We start from the raw sequence: 18,934 nt of genomic DNA, 5'->3' as shown, positions 1-18,934 counted from the left end.
TTTTAAGCGTGAAACGGAAGGCATCCAATATAAAGGCCCATTTATACATATCCGTTCCGTATCCGTTCCGTATCCGTACCGTGTACGTCAGTGCACGGATGCTAGATTCGATTTCATGTAATCAAATGTAAGTATTTACACTATTCCGTACCGTATCGTCAGTGTCCGTACCGACATCGCCGATATCGGTGGCGACCAAATTTTCACGGAATGGACGGCACTGACCGTATGAGTACGGACATGCACGGACAAGTATAAATACGCGTCCGTACAGCGTCCGTGTAGCGTTCAGTATTTCCCGAGTCTCATTTGGCGTCAGTCTGCGGTACCATAAGCATTCTATTATGGACAACGAAAAATTAATAGAATTAGTAAGACAACACAATGTATTGTATGATCTTTCTCATGCAAAATATCTCGATGGACAATATAAAGAGAAAATATGGAAAAGTATTTCTGAAGAACTTGATCAACCAGGTAATTCGAATATCATATCATGAAAATTATTTTACAAATAATATTTAAGTTTATTAAATATATAATTTTATTTCGAGAAAAAAGTACAATTTTCCATAAAAAGTTTATATACGTGTAATAACATTAATAATTATTGTACATATATGTATATTATAAATTAAATTCTTTTATTTTGCCATATAACAGATCCAGCTGAAGAGTTGAAAAATTTTGTAAAAGTTTCTCTTACTGCAAATGCTACTCGCGTACTATTTCCACCACGAACATTTATATTTTGTAATGCTATCTGATGTTGATTCCTGTTAGTATTATCTTCCAAATTAATAGTATAATTATTATCAGTTTCTTTGATAAAATTATGTAACACACATGTTGCAAGTATAATAAAATCAGCATATTGAGGTTTGGCTTGAATTCGGCGATTATAAATTCGAAAACGTTGTGTTAAAATCCCAAATGCATTTTCAACTACTCTTCTAGCGCGCGATAAGCGATAATTATAAATTCTTTTATCATCAGTATCTAAACTTTTTCCGGGATATGGTCTAAGAAGATAGGGCTTTAAAGGAAAAGCTTCATCTCCGACTATAACATAAGGTACTTCAGTAATAGTACCAGGCAAAAACGTATCATTCGGGACATTTAATTTTTTCTCTTCAAATTTTTTTCCCATCGCAGAATGTGCGAAAATGCCTCCATCACTATTTTTTCCATATGCACCAACATCAACCATGATAAATTTATAATTGGCGTCGACGAGAGCCATCAAAACAAGATCTAAGATGTTTATAAAAGTTACTACATGTCATAAATAATATATATATATATATATATATATATATATATATATATTATATATATAAAAGTTATATATAAAGTTTATTATATAGCTAATAATAAAATAATATTTTATAAATAAAGTTAATGAATAAAATTATATCTATTAATATATACATATGTATTTTCTGTATTCTTACCTTAGGCAAATCGCTAAACGTTCTCTTGGCTTAATTGCTTTTCTCCAACTTGTATTTCGTTTTTTTATTTTATCAGCAATTGTATTGAATAATATATTAAAAGCATGTTCCGACATTCGAAAATATTGATGAAATTTGGTTGGATCATCAACAAGTTCTTTATATAAGGTGAAAAATTCACCCTCCGTTTCACGTTCTGTCCATGCTTTGTGAACCCATAAGTTTCGTTTTCTTTTTTTTCTTGGAGACTCTTCTTCATCCAAAATTAATGCTATTACGGCCAATTCGTCTTCTGACAAACTTGCCATGATCACGGACGTCTCAAGACTGACGTATTGTTTCAAAAAATTCACGGATATGATCCGGACATGTATAAATAGTCAATCCGATTTTGCCGGTACGGTACGGATACGGTACGGATACGGATCGGATACGGAACGGATATGTATAAATGGGCCTTAAAATTGGCAGTGGTCAATCGCGCACTCCCATCATATGAGTGCGTTTCCACAAAAATTACGCCGGAACAAAGTCGCGTCTCGTCGACTATCACTGACGTCATCGAAAAAGTTCTGTTCCCCGGAAGATATAGAGAAGAGAAATTCAGAAACAAAAACTAACGAAAGAAAGTAAGTTTGACAGTCTTGTTTTTCTCTTCCTTTTTATACAAATTTATACAAATTGCTGCTGGGTGATAGCGATGTTGAAGTAATTGCAGATACCGGCAAGATATTAGATGAAAACAAAAATACTATCATGTCGATTTCATCGAAAAATTTCTGTTTCCCGGAAGATGTAGAGAAGAGAAATTCAGAAACAACAACTAACGAAAAAAAGTAAGTTTGATAGCTTTGCTTTTCTCTTCCGTTTCATAAGTTACTGCTGGGCAATAATGATGTCGAAATAATCACAGATGTCGACAAGATTGTAGGAAAAAACGAAAAACGTGCGGTGGCATGAAATATAATTAATTCAAAATCAAAGTGAATGAATAGAAAACTGAAAGTTATCAACTATTTGCAGAGAGATACAAAAAGACGAGAAGGAAACTTTGCAGTGCGTTCGAGCGATGAAGAAACGTCCAGAAGTCCAGAACCTTAGAAGTTGGCCGACCTTCAATCTGCTAAAACCGGAATTTATCCCGCAAATTCACACAGTTATGGTGTATGGTAAGATTTATCTCTTTTTTTCTTTTCATCATATTGTCTTTTTCATTAATTATTATTAGTAGTAATAATTATTATTAATTGCTTTCCATTTATATTCAAGTGATACTAAGTCAGTTATGTATTTTGTACTCAAATAGTGACGTCATTATTCAGTGAATAAAATATAATAAAAGATATTAAAAACCCAGCAAACATCAAGTAACATTTATATAATTGTTAGTTGTAATTTCCCACTCAACAATATAATTGTTACATGTTATGTAACTGTTATATAACATCTAACAGTTATATTGTTGAGTGGGAAATTATAACTAACAGTTATATAAATATTTGATGTTTGATGGGAAGTAATACAGGTTCATAACTTTACTTTTAATGTTAATCTATCAGACTCATTAAACCACATAGTCTCGAGCTTATTTAGATTATAGGTAAAAACCAGGGTTGGGAAGTAACGCGTTACTTGTAACGCCATTACCGTTATAGTTACTTTTTTTTGGTAACGGTCTGATAACGGCGTTACATTTTTTTTCTGTAACTGTAACGATAACATAGTTACATTTTTTTAGTAACGATAACGAAGTTAACAGTTACTTGTACCGTTACTTTTCATATTTTGAAAATACTTATGTTCGTATATCTGTCATATTCAATTTTTAATCATCGACCGACATTCATATAAAATTCGATAATACTTCAGATGAAATTTATTGCTCTGAGAGGTGTCTGTAAAGCTGGCACGACAATCTACGAATTTTAAAAGAATAGTCCAGAACTGCCGTTAAAACTAAAATCATCAGCACGATACATTTTTACTAAGTGTCGTGCTAAAATCATCAGCACGATACATTTTTACTAAGTGTCGTGCTGGTCAAGAACATTAAAAATTTATAAAAAATTATTAATTTTTGGAATATCGATCTAAAATTGCATATATAGGCTGAACTGTAGCAGAACTATTGAGAACTGTTGTCAAAAATAATAATTTCCATCGCATTTTGGTACTTTAGAGAGAAGAGTGTCGTGCTATATTTGCGAAGTTAGCAGGACATTTTTTCGATTTCGATTTTTTAATATAAGGAATGCGGAACTCTTTTTAATTTTTATCAGGAACTGTAGAACTATGAAAAGTGCTATCAGAACTCTTAGTATTTTTTTGAAATTCGTAGATTGTCGTGCCAGCTTCACAGACACCTCTGAGAGCGATTAATGACATCATTGGTCAATTACAGTTATTTCATTCTTCTGAGGAATGGATGTGATTGGCCAGCTTTTAAGTTTGACGTAATATCGGACGAGAGCACAAAAAGAATGTAAATTTAGCTGTATTTATAAATTTAATGGAAATTAAAATTTTTCTATTTACATGTGAAGTTACATGTTAAGTGCTTTAAAATCTATATTTTTTTAAATTTTTTACGGTTTTGTAAATTTAAAATAAAAAATTTGTTGCTTTTATTAATATTTTAAAATATTATATTATATTTTTAAAATATTACCAAAGTAAATTTTTTATTTAATTTTATCTTGTTTTAACATTAAAAGTAACGGGAAAAGTAACGAATCGTTACTTTTGAAGTAACGTTAACGATAACGAGTTACTTTCAAAAAATTACTTTTCCATCCCTGGTAAAAACTCAGTTGAATCTTACTTGCCAGCATCAAAAGGAATGTGCATTCAATTGAGTTATGACATCACAAGTGAGAATTATCTGAGTTTGGATATAAGGGGAAAGCAACAATTGTTACTTACACCGTGACATTTTGAAACAGGTTCCTTAGGTAATAGGGCTATAATTGTGACGAAAGACAAGAATGTCTACAATTTAGGTTATACTGAAGATGATCATTCGAAGACTGGTGACATACAAACTGCTCTCTGCCCAAAAAAGATAGATGAATTGTGTGGAAAAAACATAAAGACCTTTGCTCATAGCTCGTATTTCATTCTGGCACTTACTAAAGAGGGAGAGGTACATCAAAGAATTTATATTTTTCGAATGTGCCTTGATGGCACATCTGAGTTTCTGAAACTAAATTTTAATTTGCTTGAAAGATAAGATATTAGGAGGTTTTGCAGCCTCCCTAAATCCTGAACCTTTTTTAGGAAAAAATACAAGAATGACTTATGTATGGTTGTATTACTTGAGGGATTTTGTAGTAAAAATTATTAGTCATTTAGAAATGAGAAAATTGAAAGATGCCAATTTTTCTCATATGCTTTTTTATTTTTAAATTTCTTATTTTTAATTGATTGCATTACTTTTATTCTATATACATACATGTGTGTGAAATCATAATAATATATAGTTAGAAAAATCAATTAAGAATATATATTAAATAAATTAATAAATTAATTAAATATATATTAAGTAAAAAATATATTAAATAAAATAAATTATTTTGATTAGAAGTACAGACATTTGACCATAATTTCAGCATGCAAATATTTTTAAAATTAAGACTATAGGTCATGAAAGATTGTAAGGATATAATTTTTATTTCCTCTATAAGAAAAAAGTATGAGAAAAATTTTAAAAATATCTCTGATAAACATACAAAGAAAAGCAGAAACTGCTGTATATCATTTTCATTTCTTTATACATTCCATCTCGTTTTGTAAAAATTGCATATAATAAAACATGTATACAGGGTGTCAGGGCTATCTGTTGCCAAAAGAAAGCTCTTGTAATTTACCTCGAGAGCTTTTCAAAACACTATAATAAAGTATTTTTTCATCGAGTACTTTTCAAGTTATGAGGCTTGAAATAATTTCTTAATTTCTTAATTTTTATATAAATCATAAAATATCTTGTAAAATATTCATTTTTCGATTATCTTACCTTAATACTTTTATGTACAAAATAATGAGAGGAATTAATTGGTATAAAGAAAACACATAATTGTTTCGAAGAAAAAATATGTAATTTGTAATTAACAATTTACAGCTGCTATTATTTTTGGTTTATTTCTGGAAGTTCAAGAAACCTGTATCGAATGACAGATCGCCTGTCGCGTCGATACCTATTCGAGTCTCCGGCTTTAATGAGAAACGTATCGTGGACATCGCATGCGGGGATAGTCATTCACTCGCTCTCACCAGCGATGGAAAGGTACGCTAAAAATTGAACTATTACATTGATAATGATAATAATCATTCTTACTTAACAATTGTAATTTAGGTATATGCTTGGGGAGAATATAATTATGGGCAGATTGGTATCGGAAACTCAGTTACTTTTTACAGTGAGCCGAGACAAATAAAACTTGAATTGGAGAAGAAGAATGTTATCCATATCGCTTGCGGTTTAATGTTCAACATGGTTATAACTGACGAAAACAAACTATATGGTTGGGGCAACAACGAGACCGGTCAGATTTCAATCGATAATACTTCCGTTTCTTTTACCGGTTCAACATCAAGTAATGTTCGGCCGCCAAAATATGTCTCGTACCCATGCGAAATTATCACAATCTCGGATGAAATAGGTAAATCCTTTTTTTAGTTCATATCTGAGATTTGTTGTCTAAGAATGTTGCAGTATTGAATAACCTAATAGAGACTGACATTTTAGTTAAACTGGCGTGTGGATTCCGTCATATATTGGCGCTCTCAAGAAAAGGAGAGATATATGCCTGGGGCGATAACAATCATGGACAGTTGGGCGTTAAAAATCAAATGAAACCTTCCGGTCCGATCATGGTATCTCATACATTATTGGTGAAAATTGAAAAACGAGAATCATAATAATAAAAATGATATGATCGACAGGTAAAGATGCCCCAGATGGGAAAGATGTTGGATATCGCTGCCCACGGTAACTTGAGCGTTGCCGAAGGCCTTGATAGGACTATCTATGTATGGGGTGAATGTTTTGGTCAATGTATTACTACCCCATTTCGCACGACACTCTCAAAAATTCACGACCCATTTGCGTACAATAGCTGCAGAGTCATGCACAAGCCATTAACTGTGTACGAATATTTATGATATTTATGATGAAGAAGAAGAATTGAATATATTGGAATCTCTAGAAGCAGCATTCGATGATCCAGTATGTTTCATATTATTTTTCTGTATGCACTTGTTCGCATTATATAGCAAAACTAAATATGTATAATACATATTGTTTCATATTTCTAATTAAGAAATTTATTGAGTTTGTGTGTAAAAAAGAATGGAAAACTTTTTTCTACATAGAAAAAATAAATTGTTCGTGATAATTTTGACTAAGTCTCTTACTTCATTCTAGTCATATAATATTAGAAATAAAAAGTTATGTATTTTTTATGAAAGTTATGTATTTTTATATTAATCTAATATTATTATATTATTTAATAATTTTTGTTTTTCAGTCGACGAGCGATTTTACTATAAAAGTCGAAGGACAACCTATTCATGTTCACAAAGTTATTCTTAAGATTCGTTGTCAGTATTTTAAGAACATGTTTCAACATGGTTGGGCTGAAAATATTCAAAGGTAAACTTAGAAAAAAAACTGGTTCTCTTATTAGAATTTCATACTACTAATTTCTCTTTGGTTATTACATAATGTCACATTGTGTTTGGACAGTACATCGGATTCATCGCCAGTGTACAACCCGTCAGATAAATTTTTTTATATCGTTTATAAAGCCTTTTTGAAATATTTGTATACCGCCACAGTCGATATATCTTTGGAGAACGCATTAGGTAAATTGGAGTTGAGTGTAAACTCAAACTATCATGAACTTGCGACAATCAGAAATTGAAACGACACTTTGTTACAGAGCTTATGGAATTGGCCAACATGTATTGTGAAACCAATCTTTAAAAAAATTGCACTCAGATAATAAAGCAAGCCATTACTGTGTCAAATGTAGCTTTCTTCTACAGTAAAGCGATCGAATACAATGCTAAGGTAAATATTACAGTTTGGGATTAATTACTATTAATATTGATATTGATATGGTTAGAATTCATTAACTGCAATGTATTTACATATTTATGTGTATTCAATATATCATTGAATATCATGTGAATTACAGGAACTCGAGGAATTCTGTTTCCATTTTGCTTTCCGTCACTTGAAAGCTGTAGTACTATCGGAAGAGTATATGTTAGACATGAATACAAAGGATAATTTTATGCGCAGAGCAGCTGAAGAAGATGTTTTTAAAACATAATTTTTAAATGCAAGTTTTGAGCCAAATTGTCAATTGTTTCTTTATTCCTATATATGTATCAATGATGCTACACATATCTAATAAAGTAAACTTTGTTCTAGATATCATTCCATAGTCCAATGTTACATAAATATGTAATTTGTAATTTTATCCAATAATTTTATCTAATAATTTTATATCGAATTTTTTATCTAATTTTATTTATCAATTGAGATATTTACAAAATTGATTCAATAATAAATTTCATACTACTCATAAGAAATTTTTTTCCTCTCACTAGTGTCTTTTATCAAAAAGTGAATATATAAGGAGAAGAATCACTAAAAATTTATTATCAAATACAATGCATCGAAATCATAAAAGAGAATCTAGAATAGATATAATTTTTTTATTCTATATAATATAGATCCTATATGATACATTCAATATGTAATTATAATTAAGCATTAGTAATTATAATGCTACAGAAATATTATAAGTCCATTTTAATTTTTGTCAGCGTCATCTAGTTCGCATCTTTGATTTAAGGTAATTAATTTAATCAGATGGCGACAGAGAAAATTCTTGCATGAGCAGACAAAGTTGTCTAGGTGTAAGTAATCATAAGAGCTTAAAAGTTTCGATCGTAGGAAGAGGAGAAGACGCTCAATTATATCTCTTCCGTGACACGCCAGGACGTTCTACACGCGATCTTCAAATGCAACGTCAAAAAGCCGATGGCTGAAGACATGCACCTTAGCTTCGATTCTGGATAACGTATTGAAGATCTACAAGAAAAATATCAATTCGATGAACTATTAATGCTACATCGCGTGCCTTAAACGTTTAATTTGCATTACTTTTTTTTCTCCTATATTAGAAGAAATTAATGAATGCCGAATGTCAATTATATATGTATAAATATCACACACTTGAGCATAAATTGATATATATTTTTAAATATGTATAATATGGTTAAAATTGAACTTGAAAAATATATTCATCGATAATGAAGAAGTTTCTTAACGCGTAATTATATTTTGCGAACCGATTATTCAACCGCACCATTTCGTTTTTCATATATATTATTTTAACTTTTTAATATCGTTCGTTTTTTTCCAATAAGAAATTTACACAAATGTGTTGTCAACAAACGCTTTCATTTATTTTTCACAGTTCACTAATAGCTTATTTTTTGTCATTCCTATGTACTTTGACCAATAATTAGACACACACGCGCGCGCGCGCGGGGGGTGCAAGGGGGCCTTCGGCCCCCCCTTCTGCACCACCCTGCCGGTAGGTAAGGTGGATTTCGCTTTACAACTTACAGCATGTGTCTATTGTGGCAAAGCGAGGTCCACCTTGCCTACCGGCGGGGTGGTGCGGGAGGGGGGGCCGAAGGCCCCCTTGTACCGCCCGCGCGCGCGCGCGTGTGTGTGTGTGTATTCCATATCTCAGACATCGGTTGGGGCGAGGGAGGCGAAACCCACTACGTCTGCGCATGTACTATAAAAAATGTTAAATAGATCAGTAGAATGTAAACAAACCTCATATACATATATAATGTTGTTAATAATAATCTATAATGCCTAAAAGAAGCGTTAAATTGTCAAACTTTAACTTGTTATATCTTCTAAATTAATGCCGTTCCCTACTTATTTTTTGCGGGGAATTATTCAGGACAACCTCCTCTATAACATTGAAGTGGCGATAAAATCGGCGAGGTCTGACCTTTTATGCATATTTACCATACTGGTTTTGATTTGTTAAAAAAGAAAGACTAGCCCACTATAGGTTAAAATTACTATTTTCTAACATAATAGCCAAAATAATGAGCTTACGAAAAAAATATATAGAACCTTTTTTGTAGATCTTTTCAAGAGCTTGAATTTTTCTTTGAAACTTTTTTCTCTCAAATCGATATTTTCGGAGATACAGGGTGAAACATTTTTCAACTTTGGGAGAGGGTGGGAGCGGAACGGTGTCGATGCGCCAAAAATTCCTTGGTACATTTTCTTATATCGTTGGGAGGTCTGTGCAAAATTTCAACCGAATTGGAGGTAACAGCTATTCGGAACTTTATCCTTTACATCTATAAGATGTATATATATATTTACTATATATTATTATATTATATCTATATTATACATATACATATATCATATGTAATAAAGATAATATATAATAATAAAATAATATATATATACATATAAAATATATAATAGATACATAATAATACAATAATATATAATATATAATAATATTTAATTATATAATTTATAACAATATATAGAAATAATAATAATATTTATATCTATATTATATCTCTATTATTATATATTATATAATTAAAATTATTATTTGTGGCATTTAGAATGCCCGAAAGTTTTATGAAATGCAAGCAGATCAGATTTAATATTTAGAGATAACTTTTTCAATTCGGATTGGCAACAAATCGCGTGAAGGAGGCAGCGAGTAGCTTAGGCAACAAAGTATTCATCTGTTGGGTGAAAAATCTATAGACTTAAAGAAATAGACTGCGCATCCCTACAAAAGACTCAAAGAAATCTTTTTCTCTTTCTCTCCTTCAATTGTGCGAGAGAGAAAGAAATCCGACCACTATCCCTCTCTCTTTCTAATGTTTAAGTCTTTTGTGTAGGAATGCGCAGTCTATTTCTTTAAGTTCTATGGAAAAATTCCGGAATCGAATCCTGGTACCGCCGTTTCATTCTCTTTCCGATGTTCGAAGAAGATGCACACAAATGAATACGCTTCCTTTGACGTAAGATGCTCTATTCATAGAAATATTCTTCTGATTACTCTTCCTTTAATTACACTTTCTTTGAATTGTTTTAATTACCAATTAATGACCGAAAATTAAATGTTTAAAATCCTTACAAAATCACGTGGGCCAATAAAATTCGAAGTAAGCATAAAGTACGTTATACGTTATCTACCCACGTGTTCCTCAAGTTAGATAATATTTGTTTGTTTTTTTTCCGTTATCCGTATAAAGATTTTCATTTGGACAAATTAAATTCTTAATCTTTCCCAAGAAGCAAGCAAAACTCGTCTGTTATAAGTGTTCATACATCGTCTTCCTAAAGTGACGGCATCTTCACTCTTGCAGATAAAGAAGAGTAGCATCGCGTCTGGTTGCATAGCGTCTTCCTGAAGTGATAACACTCAAGAAGTAACTGACAGGAACAAGTGTGTTCACAAAGGAATTGTTTTCCATTCATTTTTAAATATTTTTATTATCATGAGAGCGTCTCGATTTCATCTCTCTAAGAGAAAAAGAATTCGAAGAAGCAGAAACAAAACTTTTCGACCGTCCGTTTCGTCGACGTTAAATATTACGCTGCCGCAAAGTCACGTCGCCGTCATGTCGACATCGACGGAAAAATTGTCCTCTTCCTCAAAAAATGCAGATGCAGAGGAAAGAAATTCAGGAACAAAAACTAAAGGGTAAGTGTGACGTCTTCTTCTTCTTTTCCTTTTTATACAAGTTACAGCCGGATGATAGCGATATCGAAATAATCGTAGATGTCCAAGATAATAGGAGAAAACAAAAAGCGTGCGATGACATGAAGTATAATTAATTTAAACCAATGTGAATAAGCAAGTAACTAAACTGAAAGTTGTCAACTATTTGCAGAGAGATACAGAAAAATGGGAAGAAAATTTTGCAATGGACTCTGACAGGGGAGTTATATCCAGTGGATTTTAAAAACTGGCCAATCTTAAGTCCGCTAAATCCGGAACTTATCTCGCAAATTCACACAGTTGTTGTATATGGTAAGATTTATCTTTTTTTTCCTTATCATTGCATTGTCTTTTTCATTACGTGATATTATTCCTTATGCTGTGGCATCTTGAACAGGTGTCAGGGGTAACAGAGCTATAATTGTGACCAAGGACAAGAATGTGTACGATTTAGATAATGATGAAGATGTTTATTCGAAGACTGGTGACATACATGGTCTCTGCTTAAAAAAGATAGAAGAATTGTGTGGAAAAAACATAAAGACTTTTGCTTACAACTCACATTTCATTCTGGCACTTACAGAAGAAGAGGAGGTACATCAAAAAGTTTATATTTTTTGAATGTGTCTTATTCACACTTAAATTTTTCTGGAAATAAACTTTTAACTTGCTCGAATGAATAATATTAGGAGATTTTATAGCCTAAATCGTGAATTTTCTTAGGATCCAAGTGGAAATGAAAATTTATGTTCATGTTTAAAATATTATAAAAAGAAAAAATATGTTCAAAACAATAACTTGAGCGTGGTTGTATCATTTAAAGAATTTTGTGGTAAAAATTATTAGAGTCAATTAGAAATGAAAATTAAAAGATATGATATTTTTTAATTTTCATTTGCAACATTTTTATTCTACATACACACATGTATGTGAAATCAAATTATAAGTAGAAAATTTAATTAGGGATATATATTAAATAAATAAGTTACTTTGATTAAAAGTACAGATATATGGCCACAACATTTATTTCAACATGCAAATATTTTTAAAATTAAGATTATATGTGAAAAATTGTAGTAATTTTTAATTGATATAAATTTTATTTTCTTAATAAGAGAAAAAAATATGAGAAAATTTGAAAATATTTTCTCATATTTCCAATATTTTTGATGAACAAAAAAAAGACAGAAATTACAGCATATTATTTTCTTTATGTATTCATCTAGTTTTGTGAAAAAATTAAAGCAACACACACATACTTGTTCATAATATTTTACAAGTGTGAGAAAATGTCATTTCTTTTATATCTATCATGGTCAATGAATTTATATAAATTTATTAAATTGAAAGGCACTTAATATCAATTTTATCATTAATCTTGGATCAAGTCTTTTCTAACAGTTCTTTGATACTTAAATGAAACATTCTATCTAGAATGAAATTAAAAAATGAGATAAAAAATATACTACAGCTGTATTATATTTGAAAGGTTTATTCCTGGGAGTTCATCGGGCGTTGAGATATCTCTCGTATCCAGGCCTACTCGAGTTGCCGGTTTAAGCGAAAAACGTATCGTGGACATCGCATGTGGCAGTAGTCATTCTCTTGCTCTCACCAGCGATGGAAAGGTACGCTAAAAATTGAACTATTACATTGATAATGATAATAATCATTCTTACTTAACAATTGTAATTTAGGTATATGCTTGGGGAGAAAATAATTATGGGCAGATTGGTAACGGAAACTCAGTTACTCTTAACAGTGTGCCGATACAAGTAAAACATGAACAAGAAAAATGTTGTCCGTATTGCTTGTGGTTCAACATTCAATATAGTTATGACTGACGAAAACAAACTATATGGTTGGGGCAACAACCTGTGCGGCCAGATTTCAACCGATAATACTGCCCTTCCTTATATTACCTCTGATAGTGGTTCTACCGTCCACTTTACATCATACTTTACAAATTCAATGTTCAGCCGATATCCATCAAACTCTAGAAATTCAGCATTTGACTATAACGCAACATCATATAGTGTTCCGTCGCAAAGACGTTATGTGTACCCATGCGAAATTACCGCAATCTCCGACAAAATAGGTAAATTTTTCTTTTAGTTTATACATGTGATATTTGATCTCTAAGAATGTTGCAGAATCGAACATCTTCATAATCGAAATTAAAGTTCCAGTTAAGGTGGCCTGCGGATTCGCGCATACGATTGCGCTTACAGATAAAGGAGAGATCTATGTCTGGGGCGATAACAGTCGTGGACAAGTGGGCGTAAATCACAAGCGGAGAGCCTCCGGTCCGATTATGGTAATTCATGAATGAAAATTAAAAAACTTTTTAATAATCGCTATGATAAGTGAAACGCGAAGCGGAATAATACAAAATAATACGATCAACAGGTGAACAAGCCTCAGATGGGAAAGGTGTTGGACATCGCTGCCTACGGTAACTTGAGCGTTGCCGAAGGATATGATAGGTCTATTTACGTATGGGGTGACTATCATAATTATAGTGTTGCTACCCCAATTTGCACGACGTTTTCGAGGATTCACGACCCATTTGCATACAATAGCTGCAGAGTCATGCACAAGCCATTGACTGTGTGTACGAATATTTATGATGAAGAAGAAGAATTGAATATATTGGAATCTCCAGAAGCAACATTCGATGATCCAGTATGTTTCATATTATTTTCCTGTATGCATTTTTTGGCATTATATAGCAAACCTAAATATGTATAATACATATTTTTTCATATTTATAATTAAGAAATTTATTGAGTTTTGTAAAAAAGAATGGAAAACTTTTTTCTACATAGAAAAAATTAATTATTCATGATTATTTTGACTAAGTCTTTTATCTCATTTTAGTCATATAACATTAGAAATAAAAAGTTATGTATTTTATATTAATCTAATATTATTAAATTATTTAATAATTTTTGTTTTTCAGTTGACGAGCGATTTTACTATAAAAGTCGAAGGACAACCTATTCACGTTCACAAAGGTATTCTTAAGATTCGTTGTCAATATTTCAAAAACATGTTTCAACATGATTGGAAAATCATCAAACGTAAGCATTTAGAGAAAAAATTGGTACTCTTATTAGAATTTCTTACTACAATTTCTCTTTGATTATTACATAATGTCACATTGTGTTTGGACAGTACATCGGATTCATCGTCAGTGTACAACATGTCAGATAAATTTTCTTATATCGTTTATAAAGCCTTTTTGAAATATTTATATACCGCCACAGTCGATATACCTTTGGAGAACGCATTAGGTAAATTGGAGTTGAGTGTAAGCTCAAACTACCATAAACTTGCAACAATACTTGCGACAATCAGAAATTGAGACGACACTTTGTTACAGAGCTTATGGAATTGGTCGACATGTATTGCGAAACCAATCTTATAAAAAATTGCAATCAGATAATAAAGCAAGCCATTACTGTGTCAAATGTAGCTTTCTTCTACAATAAAGCGATCGAATACAATGCTAAGGTAAATATTACAGTTTGGGATTAATCACTATTAATATTGATATTGATACGATTAGAATTTATTAATTGCAATGTATTTACTTATGTGTATTCAATATATCATTGAATATCATGTGAATTTTAGGAACTCGAGGAATCCTGCTTACAGTTTGCTTTCCGTCACTTGAAAGCTGTAGTACTATCGGAAGAGTATATTAAGTTAGACATGAATACAAAGGATAATTTTATGCGCAGAGCAGCTGAAGAAGATGTTTTTAAAACATAATTTTTAAATGCAAGTTTTGAGCCAAATTGTCAATTGTTTCTTTATTCCTATATATGTATCAATGATGCTACACATATCTAATAAAGTAAACTTTGTTCTAGATATCATTCCATAGTACATAAATATGTAATTTGTAATTTTATCCAATAATTTTATCTAATAATTTTATATCAAATTTTTTATCTAATTTTATTTATCAATTGAGATATTTACAAAATTGATTCAATAATAAATTTCATACTACTCATAAGAAATTTTTTTCCTCTCACTAGTGTCTTTTATCAAAAAGTGAATATATAAGGAGAAGAATCACTAAAAATTTATTATCAAATACAATGCATCGAGATCATAAAAGAGAAAAATATTAAACATTTTTATCATAAAATCATCTAGAATAGATATAATTTTATTATTGTATATAATATAGATCCTATATGATACATTCAATATGTAATTATAATTAAGCACTATAGTAATTATAATGCTACAGAAATATTATAAGTCCATTTCAATTTGTCAGCGTCATCTAGTTCGCATATCTTTGATTTAAGGTAATTAATTTAATCAGATGGCGACAGAGAAAATTTTTGCGTGAGCAGGCAAAGTTGTCTAGGTGTAAATAATTATAAGAGCTTAAAAGCTTTGATCGTAGGAAGAGGAGAAGATGCTCGATTATATCTCTTCTGTGACATGCCAGGGCGTTCTCCACGCGATTTTCAAATGCGACGTCAAAAAGCCGATGGCCGAAGACATACACCAGTAGCTTCGATTCTGGATAATGTATTGACGATGTACAAGAAAAACACCAATTCGATGAACTATTAATGCTACATCGCGTGCCTTAAACGTTTAATTTGCATTACTTTTCTTCTCCTATATTAGACAAAATTAATGAATGCCGAGTGTTATATATTATATATTTATAAATATCACACACTTGAACATAAATTGATATATATTTTTAAATATGTATAATATGGTTAAAATTGAACTTGAAAAATATATTATCGATAATGAATAAGTTTCTTAACGCGTAATTATATTTGGTGAACCGATTATTTAACCGCGCCATTTCCTTTTTTATGTATATTCTTTTAACTTTTTAATGTCACTAGAACAACACAGGCGCGCGCTACGCGCGCGCCATTGAGCTCTTACATGAACAAAATAAATAAACTCTAAATTAAATTTTAATAAAATGAAATAATATATCTTATTTATCTACCCTCTTACACACAAATTCTCAAAATACCGCGATGGCAGTCATTCGAGGCAACCACGAATCGAAGTAAATAATTCTCATCGATATTGAATAAACTGCATTTATCTAGGAAGTATCTGGAGATCATATCATCAATTTTGTCATCAATTATATCGCCTAAATACTCCTAAATAAAATATAATAAAATTGTTGACAAAAGGATATAAATTCTATTGAAAAGTAATAAATAAATCCATTTATAGTCACATTTCATTAGATACATTAAATGGATACATATCCTAAAAATTTTAAACAGCATAATTTAATTTGAAGCCGTTTTCCAACAAAGTAATATTAATGAATTTAAAAAATTACTATAATTTTCATTTCTTTGAACTTTGCATAGTTCCTATTAATTTAATTATATTTCTTTTAATTAAATCTAAATTTAAATATCTGTCATCATCAAAATTTATAATGTTATTTTTTAATTTAAATGTGCTATCAGTAATTGATCTTTATCTTATTCTTTCGATTATTCTTCATAATAGATGTAAAATTTCATTTATGCTTGTAGAAAATATATACAATGTAAAATATATAAAATATATACAATGTTAAAAATATATTCAATAATTTTTAAATTTAAAATATGTTTAAAATTTACTATTATCTACAAATATCCAATATACCAATATTCCAAAAGTATATGCTTGATTATAAATTTTTGATACCACTATACTTAGAAAAATGTTTAAGATAGTCAATATCGGAATAGGTAAAATCGTCCTATTGATTTTCATCTATTATATTACACAAAGTACTTCTCTGAATAAAACAATCGAAGAAAGGATATAAATTATATGACAACCTAAGAAATAAATATTTACATCAATAATATTTTATTACAAACATTTCACAGACATACAGTCATAAAATATTAAATATACATCAATAAAATTTAAAATGGAATTTGAAGCAGATTTTCAAGAAGTTTTAAACGCAGCTATACCCGAAAGAAGAAAGAATGAAATTGATGAATTAATAGACTGTTTAACACCAAATGAAATATTGGATAAAATTCAAATTTTTGATTCTACAGTGTACGTATTCTTTATAGTTATTATATACAAACTATTATACATATATGATTGGAAAATGGCGAGGGTTGAGGTGACAGGTGTGGAGAGGTGGGCCAAGAGAAAAAGGAAAAGAGGATGATTGGAAGAGGAGATGGGAGCTGAAAGTTGAGGAGGAGGTGGAGTTATGCGAGGGAATTGGAAGGATGTGGAGACAGAGATGGAGAAGAAAAGGTCAGGGAGTTATTCGAAAGAGAAAAGTCGACGAAAAGTGCTGAGTTGGATATGAAGGATGGTGGGAGAGGCGGGAAGAGAGAGGTGAGAGAGAGTGAAGGTGGCGCTGGAGGCAGGAAGAAGGAGCGAGAGAAGCGGCAGAGACGGTGAGTGGAGATGGCGCCAGAGGATGGAGGAAGAATGCGGGCGGCAGATAGATGGCTCTAGGGGTGAGAAGAATGAAGCAGGGGCAGTAAGATCAATGCGTAGATCGATGAGGAGATCGATGAGGGGGGTTATAGTGGACGGAGTAGTCAGTGAGAAGTGACAGGGTCACAGTGAGTAATGGAAAGGAAGACAGAAGGTGGAGAGCTGGTGGAGGAGGATGGTGAGGGGGATGGAGAGAAGAGAGGAAGCCGGTCGTGAGCACGTGGGAGAGGAGGTTAGAAAGGAGAGAGAAGGTGTGAGAGAGGAGAGAGGAGAGGAAGAGAGGAGGTTAGGAAGGCAGAGGAGTCAAGGACAGGGAAAGGGAAGATGATAGAGGGGAGAAGGGAGACAAGAGAGAAGAGAGGGGAAGGAAGCGGAGTGGAAGAAGAAAGAAGAGAGAAGGATGCGAAGGTGGAGGAGCCGAGGATGGAGAAAGGGAAGACATCAGAGGGGAGGAAGGAGGCAGGAGAGAAGAAAGGAGACGGAGGGAGGGTGGAAGACAAGGAGAAGAGGAACAAGTGGAATGAGGGGGGAAGGAAGGAAGAGGAACAGAAAAGAAGGAAGAAAAGGAGAAGGCACAGGAGAGAAGGGGGAAAGGAAAGAAACGGGAGGAGGGGAAGAGGATGAAAGAGGCAGGAGAGAGGGAGGGGGAGAGGGGGGTAGAGAAGGAAAGGGAAAGTGGAGGAGAGGAGAGTTCAGAGGACAGAGAGAGGGAAGAAGATTGGTGGAAGATGGTGAAAGAGGAACAGGAGGAGAGAAGGAAGAGGAAGAAGGCGGAGGAGGGAAGAGGAGGGGAGAAAGAAGAGGCTCTACGGGGGGAGGGCAAGAGGACGGCCGGAGAGGATGCATGGAGGAAATTTGAAGAAAAGAGGGAAAGAGAGAGGAAGGAGTTAGAGAGAAAGGAAAGGGAGAGAGAGATGGAGGCGGAGAAGAGGAGGGAAAGAAGGAGGAACATAGTGTGAAGAGATGTAGAGGGGGGGGAAAGAAAGGAAGCGGAGGGAGAAGAAGTGGATGAAGGAGATAGACGGAAAAATGAAGGGACGGGGGGAGGATAGGAAGGCGGAGGAGTTAAAGGTAGGAAAAGGAAATACAACAGAAGGGAGGAAGGGGACAAATAGGAGAGAAGGCTGTAGGGAAAGGGTGGAAGGGGAGGGTGTAGAGAGGAGGAGTTGATATACGCTGTTTTTTGGACTAATTTTG

At 32.3% G+C, this 18,934-nt stretch overlaps 1 pseudogene across 1 annotated transcript; it reads left to right on the top strand.

Moving 5' to 3' along the window:
* The first annotated feature begins 1,455 nt into the window (after window positions 1-1,455).
* Window positions 1,456-15,136, top strand: LOC145974312 (uncharacterized; annotated as a pseudogene). The gene is made up of 22 exons (XR_014439642.1): window positions 1,456-2,290; window positions 2,478-2,623; window positions 4,397-4,596; window positions 5,572-5,736; window positions 5,806-6,112; window positions 6,199-6,326; window positions 6,396-6,678; window positions 6,980-7,104; window positions 7,198-7,316; window positions 7,394-7,524; window positions 7,652-7,788; window positions 10,946-11,236; window positions 11,427-11,566; window positions 11,652-11,848; window positions 12,744-12,882; window positions 12,952-13,352; window positions 13,438-13,571; window positions 13,664-13,939; window positions 14,217-14,341; window positions 14,432-14,550; window positions 14,640-14,770; window positions 14,894-15,136. The product of XR_014439642.1 is annotated as an uncharacterized LOC145974312 (transcript).
* Window positions 15,137-18,934: the final 3,798 nt, after the last annotated feature.

The sequence above is a fragment of the Camponotus vicinus genome, unplaced genomic scaffold, assembly GCF_025532165.1.
Source record: "Camponotus vicinus isolate PSW18456_S1 unplaced genomic scaffold, iyCamVici1.0 SCAF_7, whole genome shotgun sequence".
NCBI lineage: Eukaryota > Metazoa > Arthropoda > Insecta > Hymenoptera > Formicidae > Camponotus > Camponotus vicinus.
Note: the sequence above shows the minus strand (reverse complement) of the source record. Positions and strands in the feature narration are given on the sequence as shown.